Source organism: Mus caroli, unplaced genomic scaffold (assembly GCF_978045245.1).
Source record: "Mus caroli unplaced genomic scaffold, Mus_caroli_1 scaffold_1, whole genome shotgun sequence".
Taxonomy (NCBI): Eukaryota; Metazoa; Chordata; class Mammalia; order Rodentia; family Muridae; genus Mus; species Mus caroli.
The window spans coordinates 137,202,555-137,222,014 of record NW_028227256.1 but is presented as its reverse complement, the minus strand read 5'-3'; the positions used below and the strand labels follow the sequence as shown (position 1 = coordinate 137,222,014).

Genomic DNA, 19,460 nt, shown 5'->3' with positions numbered 1-19,460 from the left:
TTCCGTTTGCAAGTATTGTATTGAGTATACTCTTAAATCTATATTCATAAGGGAAGTTGTTCTTTATTTCTCTTTATTTATTTTTTATGTGATTTGGATGCCAGGGTAATGCTTGTCAAATCAAATGAATTCAGCAATGTTCCTTCTGTTTGTAGTTTCTGGAAAAGTATGAGTGTTGCAATTAACTCTTGTTTGAAAGAATTCTGCTCTAAAATCCTCTGACTTTGAGATTATTTTGATTGGGGTATTCAAATGATTGTTTCTATTTCCATAGGGGTTATAGGTCTGTTTATCTTGTTTATCTGGTCTTGACTTAACATGTGGAAATGGTACCTATGAAACAATTATACATTTCTTTCAGAGATTCCAGTTTGATGGAGTATAGGTTTTTAAAGTATGAGGTTAGGAATCTCTGGATTTCCTTGATGTCTATTTTTTGGCGTTCATTTCTGATTTTGTAAATTTGGATATCTTATCTTTACCTTGTAGATAAATTGACATATGGTCTGTCAATCTTATTAAAAATTTTAAGAACCAAATCTTTGTTTCATTAATTGTTTTTATTGTTTTCCTTGTTTTTACTTTATTGATTTTAGTACTGAATAGATGGTCAGAGGAACATGAATCACAAAATTGTTTATTCATTTCCAATTATTTCCTTTTGTTGTGATTTCTTCTTTTGATCTAGAGCTTTCAGGTGTGTAGTTACGTTTCTATAATATTTCTCCAGGTAAGTTATATTTTAAGTAGGCATGTCATGTTATAAACTTGACTCTAAGGACCACTTTCATTGTATTCTAGAAAAAGCTTTAAATGCTTCCATAATTTCTGCCTTGCAACCTTTTTCACTCAGGAGATTTGTTCTGTGTCTATGCATTTATAAGATTTCTGTTATTTCTGTAGTTGATATCAGCTGTAATTAATGGTGTTCTCATAGAATGCAGGGTATTATTTCAATTTTCTTCTATCTGTTAAGACTTGTTTTATTACCAAATATATGATCATTTTCAGAGGAAGTTCTGTGAGGTACTGAGAAGAAGGTATATTCTTTTGTGTTTGGGTGAAATGTCTGTAGATATCTGTTAAGTTCCTTTGAGTCATAACATCTTTAATTCTATTAATTCTCTACTTAGTATTTGTCTGGATAACCTGTCCATTGGTGAAAATGAGGTACTGAATTCTCCCACTATCACTGTGAATGAGTCTACTTTAAGCTTTAATACTCTTTCCTTAACAAATGTTAAGAACTGAAAGATTATCTTAGTACTAGTAGTATTCTCTGTCTCTGTCTCTGTCTCCATCTCTCTCTGTCTCTCTCTCTCTGTCTCTCTCCATCTCTCTGAGTCTCTCTCTGTCTTTCTCTCTCTCTGTCCCTCTCTCTCTCCCTGTGTATGTGTGTGTGTTTGTTTGTGTGTGTGTGTGTGTGTATGTGTGTGTGTGTTTATGTGTTTGCCTGCTGAGATTATTTATCCATGTAATATTGTTAAATGTACTAGAACCTGGAAGAATTCAACTTATGAGGCAAAATAAAGAATTATGAAGCTGGGCGTGGTGGTGCAAGTCTTTAATCCCAGCACTTGGGAGGCAGAGACAGGCAGAGTTCAAGACCAGCCTGGTCTACAGAGTGAGTTCCAGGACAGCCAGGACTACACAGAGAAACCCTGTCTTGAAAAAAAAAAGTATCATGAAATTGGATCTTTATTCAGAATTGTAATAATTAATACTCGAAGGGTTAATAAATGTCATATGAGTAATGTTTGCATGAATCAAGCTTCATAAAATTTCAAGGTCAAGTCGGAACTCACAAACTATGGGCCTCCGAGAGGAATATGAAGAATAATTTAAATAATTAATTGCGTAAAAGCACAAACTTTAATGACTAGTATGAAGTAGACTTGTTACTTTGTGGAAGCACACAGAAACACACTCCAACAAGTCTATGTTTTGCAGAAATGAGGTCATAAGATGATTTCTGTTTTCACAAGTGCTCAACTCTCCTCACAGGAATCCGTTTCTAGACTATGCACTAATAATTCTGTTATTTCATGGTTGTAGGTAACATCTTTAGGTTGGAGTTTTCCTTCTTGTGCCTTCTAATTGAATGTAATTGCAGACAGATACTGCTTAAGTTTGTTGTATCATACAATGTCTTATTTCCTCTATCTATGATGCTTGAAGGTGTTGTTGGGTATACTAGGGCATCTGTAGGCTCATAGATTCTGCAGCAATTGTACAGGCCCTTCTAGCCTTAAGAGTATCCATCTCCATCAAGAAGTTAAATATAATTGTAATAGGACTGTCATTATATGTTACTAGCTCTTTTTCATTTGTAGCTTTTAATATTTTTTCATTGTATGTTTAGTGTTTTGAATATTATGTACAAAGAGGAGTTTCTTTCCTTGTACAATTTATCTGATTTTCTGTATGGTTCTTTAACTTTTACATTCATGTACTTCTTTAGGTTAAGATAATTTTCTTCTGTGTTGTTCAAAATAATTTCTGTACCTCTGATGTGGGTCTATTCCCCTTCCTCTATTCCTTTGACTTTTAGATATGGTCTTTTCATAATGTACCAGATATTCTCTAAGATTTGTGTGAGTAAATTTTAGAATCAACATTTTCCTTGTCTGATGTATCCATTTCTTCTATTGTGTCTTCTACATCTGAAAATCTCCCATCCATCTCTTAGGTATTGTTAGTGAAACATACCTCAGGAATTCATGTTCAAATTCCACATTTTTTTCCTTTACATAATTCCCTAATTGGGCTTTTCTTTATTGATTTTACTTCTATTTTTAGGTCTTGAACAGTTTTGTTCATTTTTTTCTCCCACTTTTTTATGTTTGTCTTTTCCTGGATTTCTTCATTTCCTTAAATAAGACATTTATCTTGTTTATACAGATTTTTTTAACCTTTTCATTTGCTTGTATTCATAGGCTATCTATTTCTTTTTAATTTTTCTTGGATATTTTCTTTATTTCAAATGTTATCCCCTTTCTGGCTTCCCCTTCCCCCGGAAACTCTCTACACCCTCCCCCACCCCACCCCATTCTTTTATTACTCTTAACCTATGTCAGAATAACAAGGTTTTGCTGTGGTAGGATTGCTGGGGTCTAGTAAGACATAGTATCCTGGCTGCTATTGATTTTTGTTTGTATTTCTTTATTTTATACTGTCACCTAGGTTGTGTGATTTCAAAGATTATAGGGTTGTGTGCTGATTTTTTTTTTTTTTTTTTGTCTCTGTTGTGGTCTTTGTTGGCTGTAGTTTTTATTTTGTTTTCTCTTTGTTCCTTGGTTTCTGTTTTCTCTCTAGATTTTAGAATAGTGTGACTGTATATTGCTGTACTGGCTAGTTTTGTGTCAACTTGACACCCCTGGAGTTATCACAGAGAAAGGAGCTTCAGTTGAGGAAATGCCTCCATAAGATCCAACTGTAAGGCATTTTCTCAATTAGTGATCAAAGAGAAAGGCCCCTTGTGGGTGGGACCATCTCTGGGCTGGTAGTCTTGGATTCTATAAGAGAGCAGGCTGAGCAAGCCAGGGAAAGCAAGCCAGCAGAGAACATTCCTCCATGGCTTCTGCATCAGCTCCTGCTTTCTGACCTGCTTGAGTTCTAGTCCTGACTTCCTTTGGTGATGAACAGCAGTGTGGAAGTGTAAGCTGAATAAACCCTTTCCTCCCCTACTTGCTTCTTGGTCATTATGTTTGTGCAGCAATAGAAACCCTGACTAAGACAAATTGGTACCAACATAGTGGGGTAGTCCTGTGACAAACTGACCATGTTTTTGGGAGGACTGTGGAAGGACTTTGGAACTTGGAGCTAGAAGATCATGTTAAGAGCTCTGTGGGCTGTTCTAGGATCTGGGAAGATAATGATGAGAACAGTGCAGAAGATGAAAGCCTGGCTTGTGAAATTTCAGAGGCGAAAATTAAAGACTCGTTTCAGGACAATTGCTATTCTGGAGTTTGATTATTCTATGGTTCTGGTTAGCTGGGGCTGAAGAATCAGCTGTGGTTAACAAGATACCAGAACTACTAAAACAAAAACTTTGCATTACTGGGACTATTGATGCTGGTTAGCTGGAGCTAAGAAATTAGCAGTGATTAAGAAGAGACCAGCATCATTGAGGTGACATCTTCTGGGAAGTGTTTTTTGAGAACACAGAGGCTGTGTTCCAGAGATAGCCAAGGTTGTACCTTGTGCTGTAACTGGACTTGGCAATGTGTAAGAGTCACCCAGGTGGTACTGGTTTTGAAGGCATGAAGGGGTCACACAGAGAAGCTGAGGCTTGGCAGCATGAAGAGAGCCTAAGAGAGGCTATTGTTGAAGCCAAATTACAGTGGAAGACAGGAGCATTTTGGAGATGCCAGTACCATGAGATGACCACCAAGAATGGCAGCAGCAGTGGAGTACAGGCAGCTGGAGCCTAGAAGACAAGCTGTGTGCTACAAAGGACAGGGCTGGAGAAGTGACCTAAGCCCTTGGAGGAGCCCAGAAGATAATTGGATCGAAGACATTGGACAGCTGGAGTTTACTTTTTGCTTTTGATTGTGATTGTGCCTTGATATTTTTCCCTCTTGAAGGAAGAAAATATTTCAGTGGATCCCACAGTTAACATACTTTTAATTGTAAAAATACTTTGGATTTTAAAAGATATTGGATATTGTAAAAGGATTGAACTTTTAATATGTAAAGACTATGGGACTTTCAAAATTATTTACATCTTGGGGATGAATAAGAAACTAAGGGTTGAGGCTTACTAGTGATGTGCTTGTATGTCATGTTGACAAGGGGTCAATTGTACTGGCTAGTTTTGTGTCAACTTGACACAGCTGGAGTTATCACAGAGAAAGGAGCTTCAGTTGAGGAAATGCCTCCATGAGATCCAACTGTAAGGTATTTTCTCAATTAGTGATCAAAGGGAAAGGCCCCTGGTGGGTGGGACCATCTCTGTGCTGGTAGTCTTGGGTTCTATAAGAGAGCAGGCTGAGCAAGCCAGGGAAAGCAAGCCAACAGAGAACATTCCTACATAGCCTCTGCTCAGCTCCTGCTTCCTGCCCTGCTTGAACTCCAGTCCTGACTTCCTTGGTGATGAACAGCAGTGTGGAAGTGTAAGCTGAATAAACCCTTTCCTCCCCTACTTGCTTCTTGGTCATGATGTTTATGCAGGAATAGAAACCCTGACTAAGACAGTTGCCCAGGAGGAACGTTTCAATGGAGATTATAAGAGATACCATTGGGGGTTCCATATATAATGTGTTTTTTGATTTATGGAGATGACAGCTAGGAATGGGAACACACTAAGTTTCTTGGGGAAGAGAACAAGAGGAAAGAACATGGCATGTTCCACCAGGGTGTATTTATTTAGTCTCAGAATAGGTGCAGAGAGTAAAGTAATATTACCCCAAATGGGCTGCTTTAGAAGCAGTGATGAAATCAGTGGATTAGATCTGGAAAAAAAGAAGAAAAGGTTACAATCTATGTTCAGTTTACCTATTTATCAGATAAGAGTGAATTGTGGGTTAACATGAAATGCCTGCTGAGTTGTGTGGTAGAATAAAGAATGAGTGGAGGGAGGAAGTTCCTAATGCTGTGCCAGTTTAATATATTTCCTTACATTTTGGTGGCCACCGACCATAAAATTATTTCTTTGCTACTTTACAACTGTATTTTCACTAATGTTATGAACTTTAATATAAATATTTTTGGAGAAAGAAGTTTACCAACAAGGTTACGACCCACTTGTTGGAAGCCACTATTATAGTTGGTTTCCCCTCACTGTTCTTAAATATTGCTTCCCTGACCATGACTACCACCTCAGCCTGTGTATTTGTCTCTACCATGAGAGGCTAACCTGGGATGTTAGCATTAATGGGTTTCCACAAGGAATAATACTTGATATGCCTGTCAGGTTTTTCTCAACCCCCAAGCTGCAGATGGTCTAATTCTTCTTGATCTAAAATAATATTCTCATATTCACTGAACTAGGTTGTATAAAAATAGACTCCCATGCCGGGCATGGTGGCGCATGCCTTTAATCCCAGCACTTGGAGGCAGAGGCAGGTGTATTTCTGAGTTTGTGTCCAGTCTGGTCTACAAAATGAGTTCCAGGACAGCCAGGACTATGCAAAGAAACCCTGTCTCAAACCCCCTCACCCCAAAAATGGGCTCCCTAATGATCAGTGACAAAGTATAACTCACTGTAGAAGGTTTTACTTCACTATTGGATGAATAAATCTTGTAAGCTAAGCACACATCTGTTCACAAATAAGCTAGATAAAACCTGCAATAAACTTACAATTACACAATAACACCCTGAAGAATAACAAATGCTACCAATTTTTATTTTTTTTTTATAAATAATGTATAGAACTGCAATACAGGTATTCCCCTGTTTCAAAGTATTTATTGTTTCAGGAAAGATGATCTATCCACTCAGTGGGATGGAGAAGTTTGTCTAGGAACCCATCAATAGTGCCAATGATATGCACTCAGAGATAAGTGGATATTAGCCACTAATTAAGAGTTCATCTTGGTAAAGTTCATCATTTTACCTTTGATGAATATGAAGTGTCTCTCCTTATCTTTTTGATAACTTTAGTTTGAAAGTTGATTTGATTCAATATTAGAATGGCTATTCTGGCTTGTTTCTTCAGACCATTTGCTTTAAAAATCTATTTCCAGCCTGTTACTCTGAGGTAGTGTCTGTCTTTGTCACTGAGTTGGGTTTCCTGTATGCAGCAAAAGGTTGGGTCTTGTTTACATATCCAGTCTGCTAGTCTATGTCTTTTTATTGGAGAATTGAGTCCAATGATACTAAGAGATATTAAGGAAAAGTCATTGTTCCTTACTGTTATTATTGTTGTTAGAGTTGGAATTTTGTTCATGTGGCTGTCTTCTTTTAGATTTGTTGAAAGATTACTTTCTTCCTTTTTCTAGAGCACAGTTTCCCTCCTTTTGTTGCAGTTTCCATTATTATCCTTTGAAGGGCTGAATTTGTAGAAATATATTGTTTAAATTTTGTTTTGTCATGGAATACCTTGGTTTCTCCATCTATGGTAATTGAGAGTTTTGCTGGGTTTAGTAGCCTGGGCTGTCATTTGTGTTCTCTAGGGTTTGTATGACATCTGTTCAGTATCTTCAGGCTTTCATAGTCTCTGGGGAGAAGTCAGGTGTAATTCTGCTAGATCTGCCTTTATATGTTACTTTACCTTTTCCCTTTACTGCTTTTATTATTCTTTCTTTGTTTTATGCACTTGTTTTGATTATTATGTGGCAGGAGGAATTTTTTTTCTGGTCCAAACTATTTGGATTTCTGTAGAATAGTTGTATGTTCATGGGCATCTATTTCTTTAGGTTGGGGAAGTCTTGTCCTATAATTTTGTTGAAGATATTTACTGTCCCTTTAAGTTGAAAATCTTCCTTCTCATCTATACCTATTATCCTTAGGTTTGGTCTTCTCATTGTGTCCTGGATTTCCTAGATGATTTGGATTTCACATTTTCTTTCATTGTTGTGTCAATGTTTTCTATGGAATCTTCTGCACCTGAGATTCTCTAATCTGTCTCTTGTATTCTGTTGGTTAAGCTTGCATCAATGGCTCCTGACTTCTTTACTGGGTTTTCTATTTCCAGAGTGGTCTCCCTTGGTGATTTCTTTATTGATTCTACTTCCATTTTTTTTATTATTCTGGATGGTTTTATTCAATTCTCTCACCTATTTGGGTGTGTTTTCCTGTATTTCTTTAAAGGGGTTATTTGTGTCCTTCTTATAGTCCTCCATCAACATTATGAGAAATGACTTCAGATCCATATCTTGCTTTTCTGATGTGATGGTGTATCCAGGACTAGCTATGGTGGGAGAGTTGGGTTCTGATATTGCCAAATAACCTTGGTTTCTCTTGCTTCTGTTCTCATCCTTTCCTGCCTTCATCTGATTATCTCAAGTGCTCCTTGTCCTCAATATTAGTGATTGGAGCCTGTCCTTTTTGTAATACCTGTTGTGTCAGAACTCTGAGTCCAGCTTTCTTTGTGATCCTGTGATTCTGGGATCCTGTGATGCTGAGATTCAGGATGTGTAAGAGTTCTTGGCAGTCAAGATTCCTCTGAGACCCTGAGATCTTAGTATGGCCAAGCTCCTGGGATCCTGGGGTCCTAACATCCTGGGCTTGTCAGAGTGCCTGGAAGTGATACCTCCTCTAGGGATATTGGGACTCTCTGCTGATTTTGAAAAAAGGTAGACCATAGCAGACCAGAATAAACATGAACCACTGCTTGGGCAGGGTTCTGTGTCTGTGCTCAAGCTGCCTCCAGGAATGTCCGGTTCTTTTGGAACAGATGTTGTGTTCCACTCACCAGTGATCCTAAAATCCGGGGCCTGCTAGGTCACCTTGGAGGTGGAGAGTCCTCTGGGGACTGTAGGAATATTTGCAGAGTTTGGGCCCAAGGTCGACTTTATTCTTATTTCCTATCTCCATTATTTAAGAAGTAGAACACTAAATGGAAAAGATGGCATCACAAATCTATGTTTAGCTAATTTCATTGAGTCCAACAATCTGTTTTCATGGTGTTTATGAATCCTCATCAGAGAAGCTGTATCTCAGTATTCCTCTGGCATTAAAACTCTGCATAGAATTAACTCCAGCTGTCCTCAAAATAGATTATTTATCCACTAAAAGATCAAACAATATCCCATATATTATATTGAATCAAGCCTTGTTCTTAAGAGTAACTTTTAAACAATCATTCCACCTTTAGGTGAATCCAGTTTTCCATTGGAAACATTAGGATTCAATACATCATTCATGCCACACCAAATAACATAGCAGAGTAGAATCTCTTTTGGACTGAATTCAACTGAAGCTGGAATTACTGTCAACTATTTAAAAACTCTTCCTTAGCATATATCTGTTTTCAAACTGAGAAATATATTTGGTTCCCCAAATGTAAGGGTTGTACATAAATAAATAAAAAGTTAAATATTTGCTGTTACTGTATTTTCATCTGAGCATATTTAATAGACTAATTTCAGGATCATGGAGATTAAATATGTAAGTGAAGCTTACAGGTACATCTTGGAACAGGGATCCAGCCAGTGAGTGTACACTTTGAAACAGTTGATCGGGTTGCAGGATAATTCTCACAATTGAATTCTCAGCACCTTCTCCAATACCATGCTTGCCTGGTTGCTGCCAAACTTTCCCCCTTGATTATAATAGAAGCAACCCCTGAACATATAAGCCAGCCCCAACTAAATGTTTTCTCTTATTAGACTTTCCTTGGTCATGATGTCTCTTCACAGCAACCAGCACTCTAAGACAACTCCATAAATCAAGCATGTCTCCTAATTTTTATGCCATTTAACATTTATTTCAAATCAGCCTTAATTGTGTTCCTTCAATTTTTTTCTCTTCATTGTACTCTGCCTCTGATATCTTCATAGGACCATTGTGGTTTTGTTTTTCTATTTAGGTTTTCTTAATAATACAGCATAAGTTGGTATCTTTTTAAGTTAAAGCCATAAGATACCAAACAACAATATGGCCAAGTATTTAAGAGGAGAAGCAAACAGTATGGCAAGAACTTTGTAAAACTGATTAAGAACAAAACTACTTTTCCCCTTGTATATAGATTCCCAAATGTACAGTTTTCTTATTTCAAATGTTTTGTAGAAATATTTGGAATGGAATACATCATGCTTAGTTTCTTTATATTGTAAATCAATTTTGCAAAATGTAATCTCTACAGGAAACCGATGCATCAAAATAAGTTGTTCAGGACATTGTGTTATTTTTTTCATTGTTCCTGCCAATCGTTAGAGAGGGGCTATTATATGTTAGAAATCCAAAAGTTCTGAGAAGTTGTTTTAGACCCCTTTGGTCTGGCTATGATCAGCTAAAAGAAAGTTTACTTATTTTCATATTTTATTATTTTAATTTTGGTTTCTTATGGAGTCCAAGATTCTTATAAGGTCAACTGCAACAAATTGTATATTCATTGATATAGTGTCAAAGAGATTAAGGTGCCTTGGTTTAAGGATAATTGTTCATCATGTCAGGTAAACTCTTTCTGTTCCAGGAAAACAACGTAGAATGATGCAGTACATTTTTTTTTCCTAATAAGAAACTACAGTTCATCAAGGAGTACATATATTTGTTCAGTAAAATGAAGTCTGTTGCTAGAGATTTGCAAACTTACATGAGTTAAGATGCAGATCTCCTTATTTTAATCATCAAACTTTTATTCAATATCCCTTGAGAATGACTTCTGTCACCTCTCTTCCTGAGGAAAATGATCCCCAAGAACAAAATACTAAACTTTTAATATTTGAATTGTAATTGTGTTTGTGGAATGTTCAAAAGGAAATTTCAATGGAGACTCTTTTTCTCCTCCTGCCTAATTTCTTCCCTTCCTCTATTCTCTCTTTCCCCTCTCTCCAAGTGTTCAAAAGAATCAATCAAGAATTAGTCTGCACAGGTGAGAGTGTGCACCACACAGGCAGACAGCTTCGGGAATAGGTGGGAGCCACAGAGCCGCTGAGGCAGCACCCTTTTCGGGCCGCAGACATCCTGCACCCTCCCAGCTGGAGGACAGTGGTCCACCCTGCACGGGAGCCCTCTGCCTCAGGATCAGGGAGCACCATCTTGGTTCCAGGACCCCACCGAACTTAGGAACTTAGTCTGCACAGGTGAGAGTGTGCACCACAGAAGCTGTCAGCTTCTGTGACCTGCCAAAGCAACACAGCATCTGGAAAAGGTCCTGTTTGGGCCTTCTTCTTCGGCTAGGAGAAGGTCCAAACACCAGATATCTGTGCACCTTCCCTGTAAGAGGAGAGCTTGCCAGCAGAGAGTGCTCTAACCACTGAAACACAAAGGAGAGAGCCTGTCTGCTGATAGACAGTAATCAGAATCACCAGAAGAACAATCTCTAAACAGAGACAATTATAACAACTCCAGAAATTACCAGATGGCGAAAGGTAAACGTAAGAATCTTACTAACAACAACCAAGACCACTCACCATCATCCGAACCCAGCACTCCCACTTCCCCCAGTCCAGGGCACCCCAACACACCCAAAAAGCTAGACCTGGATTTAAAAGCATATCTCATGATGATGGTAGAGGACATCAAGAAGGACTTTAATAACTCACTTAAAGAATTAAAGGAGAGCGCACGCCTTTAATCCCAGCACTTGGGAGGCAGAGGCAGGGGGATTTCTGAGTTAGAGGCCAGCCTGGTCTACAAAGTGAGTTCCAGGACAGCCAGGGCTATACAGAAAAACCCTGTCTCGAAAAACCAAAAAAAAAAAAAAAAAATTACAGGAGAACATTGCTAAAGAGTTACAAGTCCTCAAAGAAAAACAGGATAACAAAATCAAACAGGTAGAAGTCATTAAAGAGAAACAGGAAAAGACAACCAAACGGGTAGAAGTCCTTAAAGAAAAACAGGAAAACATGTCCAAACAGGTGATGGAAATGAACAAAACTATACTAGACCTAAAAAGGGAAGTAGACACAATAAAGAAAACCCAAAATGAGGCAACACTGGAGAGAGAAACCCTAGGAAAGAAATCTGGAACCATAGATGCCAGCATCAGCAACAGAATACAAGAGATGGAAGAGAGAATGTCAGGTGCAGAAGATTCCATAGAGAACATCGGAACAACAATCAAAGAAAATGGAAAATGCAAAAAGATCCTAACTCAAAACATCCAGGAAATCCAGGACACAATGAGAAGACCAAACCTACAGATAATTGGAGTGGATGAGAATGAAGATTTTCAACTCAAAGGAGCAGCAAACACCTTCAACAAACTTAGAGAAGAAAACTTCCCAAATCTAAAGAAAGAGATGCCCATGAACATACAAGAAGCCTACAGAACTCCAAATAGACTGGACCAGAAAAGAAATACCTACCGACACATAATAATCAGAACAACAAATGCACTAAATAAAGATAGAATACTAAAAGCAGTAAGAGAAAAAGGCCAAGTAACATATAAAGGCAAGCCTATCAGAATTACACCAGATGTTTCACCAGAGACTATGAAAGCCAGAAGATCCTGGACAGATGTTATACAGATACTAAAAGAACTCAAATTCCAGCCCAGGCTACTATACCCAGCCAAACTCTCAATTAACATAGATGGAAAAACCAAAGTATTCCACGACAAAACCAAATTCACACATTATCTTTCCACGAATCCAGCCCTTCAAAGGATAATAACAGAAAAAAACCAATACAAGGACGGGAACCACTCCCTAGAAAAAACAAGAAGGTAATCCCTCAACAAACCTAAAAGAAGACAGCCACAAGAACAGAATGCCAACTTTAACAACAAAAAAAACATGGAGCAACAATTACCTCAAACAATAATAGTAGGAGATTTCAATATCCCGTCCCGTGGGATTCAGTTATTCGTGGGTGCAAGGGGGACCTCGAACCTGGAAGGAAATGGGAGGAAAAGAAAGAGAAGCGGAGACCAAGTAGATTGTACCTATCAAGGTCTCGTTTATTATGCTGAGGTGCCTTCTTTTTAAAGCATACATCACGGGGAATATGGGAGGGGTCCAGGGAGAATTATACAAAGAACAAAGAAGTGGGCATCTGCTGACATGGGAGCTGAGGTCAGGCGCCAAACTGCGGGCACTCTGCATCTTATCTCTGGAACATAGATCCTCCTTGACTTTCTCACGGGATGGTCTCTGACACTTCAACACACCACTTTCACCAATGGACAGATCATGGAAACAGAAACTAAACAGGGACACAGTGAAACTAACAGAAGTTATGAATCAAATGGATCTGGCAGATATCTACAGAACATTCTATCCTAAAACAAAAAGATATACCTTCTTCTCAGTACCTCATGGTACCTTCTTCAAAATTGACCACATAATTGGTCACAAAACAGGCCTCAACAGATACAAAAATATTGAAATTGTCCCATGCATCCTATCAGATCACCATGGACTAAGGCTGATCTTCAATAATAAAATAAATAATAGAAGGCCAACATTCACGTTGAAACTGAACAACACTCTTCTCAATGATACCTTGGTCAAGGAAGGAATAAAGAAAGAAATTAATGACTTTTTAGAGTTCAATGAAAATGAAGCCACAACATACTCAAACTTATGGGACGCAATGAAAACATTTCTAAGAGGAAAACTCATAGCTCTGAGTGCCTCCAAAAAGAAGTTAGAGAGAGAGCACACATTAGCAGCTTAACAACACACCTAAATCTCTAGAACAAAAGGAAGCAAATTCACCAAGAGGAGTAGACAGCAGGATATAGTCGAACTCAGGGGCGAAATCAACCAACTGGAAACAAAAGAACTATTCAAAGAATCAACCAATCAAGGAGCTGGTCCTTTGAGAAAATCAACAAGATAGATAAACCCTTTGCCAGACTCACTAGAGGGCACAGGGAAAGCATTCTAATTAACAAAATCAGAAATGAAAAAGGAGACATAACCACAGATCCTTAAGAAATCCAAAACACCATCAGATCCTTCTACCAAAGGCTATACTCAACAAAAATGGAGAACCTGGATGAAATGGAGAAATTTCTAGACAGATAACAGGTACTAAATTGAATCAAGATCAGGTTAATGATCTAAACAGCCCTATATCCCCTAAAGAAATAGAAGCAGTCATTAATAGTTTCCCAACCAAAAAAAGCCCAGGACCAGATGGCTTTAGTGCAGAGTTCTATCAGACCGTCAAAGAAGATCTAATCCCAGTTATTCACAAACTATTCTACAAAATAGAACAGAAGGTACTCTACACAACTCATTCTATGAAGCCACAATTACTCTGATACCTAAACCACAAAAAAAACCAAACAAAGATAGAAAACTTCAAACCAATATCCCTTATGAATATTGATGGAAAAATCCTCAATAAAGTTCTTGCTAACTGAATCCAAGAACACATCAAAACAATCATCCAACCTGACCAAGTAGGTTTCATCCCAGGGATGCAGGGAGGGTTCAATATAAGGAAATCCATCAACGTAATCCATTATATAAACAAACTCAAAGACAAAAACCACATGATCATCTCATTAGATGCGGAAATAGCATTTGGCAAGATCCAACACCCATTCATGATAAAAGTCTTGGAAAGATCAGTAATTCAAGGCCCATAACTAAACATGATAAAAGCAATCTACAGCAAACCAGTAGCCAACATCAAATAAATGGTGAGAAGCTTGAAGCAATCCCACTAAAATCAGGGATTAAACATGGCTGTCCACTCTCTCCATACCTATTCAACATTGTACTTGAAGTCCTAGCCAGAGCAATTCGACAACAAAAGGAAATCAAAGGGATACAAATTGGAAAAGATGAAGTCAAAATATCACTTTTTGCAGAAGATATGATAGTATATATAAGTGACCCTAAAAATTCCACCAGAGAACTCCTAAACCTGATAAACAGCTTCGGTGAAGTAGCTGGATATAAAATTAACTCAAATAAGTAAATGGCCTTTCTCTACACAAAGAATAAACAGGCTGAGAAAGAAATTAGGGAAACAACACCCTTCTCAATAGTCACAAATAATATAAAATATCTTGGCGTGACTCTAACTAAGGAAGTAAAAGATGTTTATAATAAAATCTTCAAGTCTCTGAAGAAAGAAATTATAGAAGATCTCAGAAGATGGAAAGATCTCCCATGATCATGGACTGGCAGGATCAACATTGTAAAAATGGCTATCTTGCCAAAAGCAATCTACAGATTCAATGCAATCCCCATCAAAATTCCAACTCAATTCTTCAACGAATTAGAAAGTGCAATCTGCAAATTCATCTGGAATAACAAAAAACCTAGGATAGCAAAAACTCTTCTCAAGGATAAAAGAACCTCTGGTGGAATCACCATGCCTGTCCTAAAGCTTTACTACAGAGCAATTGTAATAAAAAGTGCATTGTACTGGTATAGTGACAGACAAGTAGACCAATGGAATAGAATTGAAGACCCAGAAATGAAGCCTCATACCTATGGTCACTTGATCTTCGACAAGGGAGCTAAAACCATCCCGTGGAAGAAAGACAGCATTTTCAACAAATGGTGCTGGCACAACTGGTTGTTAACATGTAGAAGAATGCGAATTGATCCATTCCTATCTCCTTGTACTAAGGTCAAATCTAAGTGGATCAAGAAACTTCACATAAAACCAGAGACACTGAAACTTATAGAGGAGAAAGTGGGGAAAAGCCTTGAAGAAATGGGCACAGGGGAAATATTCTTGAATAGAACAGCAATGGCTTGTGATGTAAGATCGAGAATTGACAAGTGGGACCTCATGAAACTGCAAAGCTTCTGCAAGGGAAAAGACACCATCAATAAGACAAAAAAAACACCAACAGATTGGGAAAGGATCTTTACCTATCCTAAATCAGATAAGGGACTAATATCCAATATATATAAAGAACTGAAGAAGGTGGACTCCAGAAAATCAAATAACCCCATTAAAAAATGGGGCTCAGAACAGAACAAAGAATTCTCACCTGAGGAATACCAAATGGCAGAGAAGCACCTGAAAAAATGTTCAACATCCTTAATCATCAGGGAAATGCAAATCAAAACAACGCTGAGATTCCACCTCACACCAGTCAGAATAGCTAAGATCAAAAATTCAGGTGACAGCATATGCTGGTGACGATGCGGAGAAAGAGGAACACACCTCCATTGTTGGTGGGATTGCAAGCTTGTACAACCACTCTGGAAATCAGTCTGGCAGTTCCTCAGAAAATTGGACATAGTTCTACTGGAGGATCCAGCAATACCTCTCCTGGGCATATATCCAGAAGATGTCCCAACCGGTAAGAAGGACACATGCTCCACTATGTTCATTGCAGCCTTATTTATAATAGCCAGAGGCTGGAAAGAACCCAGATGCCCCTCAACAGAGGAATGGATACAGAAAATACGGTACATTTATACAATGGAGTACTACTCAGCTATTAAAAAGAATGAATTTATGAAATTCCTAGCCAAATGGATGGACCTGGAGGGCATCATCTTGAGTGAGGTAACACAATCACAAAGGAACTCACACAATATGTATTCACTGATAAGTGGATATTAGCCCAAAACTTAGGATGCCCAAGATATAAGATACAATTTGCTAAACGCATGAAACTCAAGAAGAATGAAGACCAAAGTGTGGACACTGTGCCCCTTCTTAGAAGTGGGAACAAAACACCAATGGAAGGAGTTACAGAGACAAACTTTGGATCTGTGATGATAGGATGGACCATCTTGAGACTGCCATATGCAGGGATCCATCCCATAATCAGCTTCCAAACGCTGACACTATTGCATACATTAGCAAGATTTTGCTGAAAGGACCCAGATATAGCTCTCTCTTGTGAAACTATGCCGGGGCCAAACAAACACAGAAGTCGATGCTCACTGTCACCTATTGGATGGATCACAGGGCTCCCAATAGAGAAGCTAGAGAAAGTACCCAAGGAGCTAAAGGGATCTGCAACCCTATAGTTGGAACAACATTCTGAACTAACCAGTACCCCGGAGCTCTTGTCTCTACCTGCATATGTATCGAAAGATGGCCTAGTCGGCCATCACTGGAAAGAGAGGCACATTGGACTTGCAAACTTTATATGCCCCAATACAGGGGAATTCCAGGGCCAAAAGAATGGGAATGGGTGGGTAGGGAAGTGGGAGGAGGGGGTATGGGGGACTTTTGGGATAGCATTGGAAATGTAATTGAGGAAAATACGTAATAAAAAAAAATAATTTAAGATTCCCAGTAATATTTAAAATACATTATAGAAAAGTAAAAATTTTAATTTACTGAACCTTAAATAAATATATATGTGAATAAATACATTTTTCATTTTTTTCTAATTAATAATTTTTTTAAGATTTGTAATAAATTATTGGGTAAGAATATTGTCATATAAAAATTTATTTTACTTATTTATTTGCATCATAGTAAATCTCAGTAATATTTGCCTCATAAGAAACCTTTGTCCTCCCTTAGTTCCTGTCAGCCAGTTTTGAAGATGACTTGGCTATTGCCTCTAAATCAGTGTGGTGCTGTCAGATATTCTTTTTTCTTTTTAATTTTGTAATTATATTTAGGTACAGAAAATTTAGTGTACATTTAACCCAATTTAGTGGCGAGATCTTTAGCCTTTGCTTTTTCCAGCTTGGCAATGGGAACCACAGACTTAGGACCCAGGATGTTGCCTCCCCAGTGGCGAAGGATCTCGTCATATCTGTCATTATAATTTGTCCTAATAGCTTCCACAAGCTTAGCCAGAGCACCCCTGTCTTCCGAGTTAACCTTTGTGAAGGCAACAGTGGTGCATGTCTTCCTGTGGACCAGGTGCCCCAGTCTGGCCTTTCCCTTGATTATGCAGTAGGGCACCCCTATCTTTCGACACAGGGCAAGTAGGAAAACCACCAGCTCAATGGGGTCTACGTCATGGGCAATCACCACCAGCTGAGCCTTCTTGTTCTCCACCAAGGTGGTGACTGTATTGACTCCTGCTCGGAGGACAGGTGGTCTCTCAGTTGGGATGTCCCCTTTGCCAGCAGCTTTCTTCTCTGCATGGGCCAGTAGCCTTTGCTTCTTCTCTTGCTTTGTCTCTGGCCTGTACTTGTGGGCAAGCTTAAGCAGCTGAGTAGCTGTCTGCCTGTCCAGTGCCTAGGTGAACTTGTCAATGGCAGGAGGGACTTTGAGCCGCTTGTAGAGGATGGCTCTTTGCCGGTGCAGCCTGATGTAGTGGGGCCATTTGACGAAGCGTGTTAAATCTCTTTTGGGCTGGATGTCCTGTCCAATGCCGAAATTCTTGGGCCTCTTCTCGAACAGAGGGTTGACCACCTTCTTGGCCTCCTGCTTCTTGACTACGGCGCGGGCCGGGGCTACCTTCTTCCCCTTGGCCTTCTTCCCTTTGGGCATCTTGCTCGGCTGCTGGAGAGAGGCTGTCAGATATTCTTGACTGTCAGTCATCAGAAGACTTTGCTAGGCACTATGTCCAACATGCCACACACACCAGGATTTGGCAAGAGGGCTCAGTTCCTTATCAGTTATAAGCCTCTGCATAGATTGTTTCACAAAAGCTAACTTACCTTAGAGTTACTGATCAGAGATACAGTAGGAGTCTAGAATCCATCCATGAGCTACATGGAGCATACAGTGTTTTGGTCATAGCTGTTTCTTACACACTGAGTTCAACATGCATGTGAAGAAGAGAATTATGTTTCTCTATCTGGAGAGAGTTGCTTTGAACAATGTCAGTGGCTTCTCATCACATGTATACCACTGTGTTTTATTGAATTCAGAGTATTTAATTTCTGGGATACTCTATTCTTTTCAATTTTTTCCTATCTACATCAGGAGCATCTTTATGTCAGAAAGTAAGTGGAAAGTCAAAGCTGCTTGCCTGATGACCACCAGCAATGGGATATAAGGGAATGGCCAAGATCTCAATATCCCCTTCAAAGGCATCAACCCAATGACTTAACTTATTTCAGTGTGTCCAGAAACTCTGAACTTTATATCCTTTCCAATAGCACCAGCAAAAAAAAAAAAAAAAAAAAAAAAAGCTTTTAACTGAGATGAGAATTTGGAAAATCTATAATATCCAACTCATAAAAATGAAAGAAGCTATTTCCACTAAGAAATAGCATTAATAACTATAAGAATTGTAAGAAAATTGAGTTTAAAATTATTTTTTAAATATAGTTCTCTTACAAATTCTCTTTTATTATTTTTTATTGGTTCTATTTCATTATCATTTGGGTTTTTTGTTGTTTTTTTATTATTAGTTTTTGCCATTAGGATTTTTTATATAAAATTTATTTTCTCATATATTACCTCAGCTTCCCAACTCACCCATCCCATCAACCCCATTCCTCCCCATCCATCCCTCCTCCATTTTGCTTCAGAAACTGGGAGGCCCCCAGGGATATCAACTTACTATGTCATATCAGATTTCAATAAAATTAGGCATTTCTGCTTATATTTTGGCAGGATGAGGCAACTCGGTATGAGGACAACTTTGCCCAAAGTAGGGAAAAGAATCAAAAAACAACCAACACTCCCTGTTAGGAATCCCACAAAATGGTGTTATTTGATTTTCTGGAGTAAATGGAGTTATTTGATTTTCTGGAGTCCATTAAAAATAGGGCTCAGAGCTAAACAAAGAATTCTCAACTGAGGAATACCGAATGGCTGAGAAACACCTGAAAAAATGATCAGCATCCTTAATCATCAGGGGAATGCAAATCAAAACAACCTTGAGATTCCATCTCACACCAGTCAGAATGGCTAAGATCAAAAATTCAGGTGACAGCAGATGCTGGCGAGGATGTGGAGAAAGAGTAACACTCCTCCATTGTTGGTGGGATTGCAAGCTTGTACAACCACTCTGGAAATTAGTCTGGTGGTTCCTCAGAAAATTGGACATAGTACTACC

At 38.5% G+C, this 19,460-nt stretch overlaps 1 protein-coding gene and 1 pseudogene across 4 annotated transcripts in view; one reads left to right on the top strand and one right to left on the bottom strand.

The window, feature by feature from the left end:
* LOC110288641 (complement factor H-like) overlaps window positions 1-19,460 on the top strand; it is a 77,697-nt gene that overhangs the window by 12,244 nt on the left and 45,993 nt on the right. The window lies entirely within an intron of this gene.
* Window positions 17,107-17,949, bottom strand: LOC147006141 (large ribosomal subunit protein eL8 pseudogene; annotated as a pseudogene).